This window comes from Lagopus leucura, unplaced genomic scaffold, assembly GCF_019238085.1.
Source record: "Lagopus leucura isolate 7727_CA_CO unplaced genomic scaffold, USGS_WTPT01 Super-Scaffold_100001, whole genome shotgun sequence".
Taxonomy (NCBI): Eukaryota; Metazoa; Chordata; class Aves; order Galliformes; family Phasianidae; genus Lagopus; species Lagopus leucura.
Window position 1 is genome coordinate 34,161,132 of NW_024962262.1, and position 951 is coordinate 34,162,082.

Consider the following 951-nt stretch of genomic DNA (forward strand, 5'->3'; position numbering starts at 1 on the left):
CGCCCGCGGGGCCGCGCCGGGCCGCCCGCCCCGCGCACATACTCGCCGCCGCCGGGCGCCGCGGCCTCCTCCGCCCGCCGCTCTCCAACTCGGGCGAGTTTCGGGCGGGCTGCGGGGCGCTCCTCCCGCCGCGCGGCTCCACCGCCCGCGCTCCCCCTTCTCCGGGAGCCGCCAGGTCTCTCTGGGTTTTCTTGGCCGCCGGCTCGGAGGGGCGGCGGGGCGGGAGGGAGCGGCGGGGGGCGGGCCCCTCTCGGAAACGCCCGGCCCGGCGCTGCGCCCGCCGCCGCCCCCTCTTCTTCTTCTTCTTCTTCTTCTTCTCCTTCTCCTTCTTCCTCCTCCTCCTCCCGCCGCGCGGCGCAGCTCTACGCACGCCCCCGCGCCTCCCGGCGCTATATCCCCGCTGCCTCCCGACGCCGCGCGCCGCGGGAGGGGCGGGGCTTCCGCGCGAGGAGGGGCGGGGCGGGGGCACTGGCCACGCCCCCATCGGGGCTCGCCAGCAGGTCGGGGCGGGGCCGGTTTCGCGCATGCGCGCTTCCGCGGGTCCCCGGCGGCTCCCGCGGAGCGTCGCCTGACAGCCGCGCGGTGCCGGTGAAACGCGTCCGTGAGTCGTCCGGCTGTCAAAACGGCGTCCCGGGAGGGAGCTCCGCCGGGATCCCCGGTTGGGACGAGCGCGGCCGTTTTTTGCTCGGGATGCCGTCGGAGGGCCGCTCTCGTGGCCCTGACAGCACCGCCGCTCCGCGCCGCTTCGCCCACCGCCCCTCGCCGCCCGCCCGCACGGGGCCGCCCCGTCAGTCAGGGCCGAACCTTTCGCCCCGTCGGCGCTCCGCAGCCCGGCTCTGACTGAGCGCTGTGCTGCGGGAAAGCACCGGGCGGAACGCACCATTAACTCTTAACACGGGCCCGCAGCCGTGACAAAAGTTCCGAGCCGGAGTACCCGCGGGCGGTTGGGCT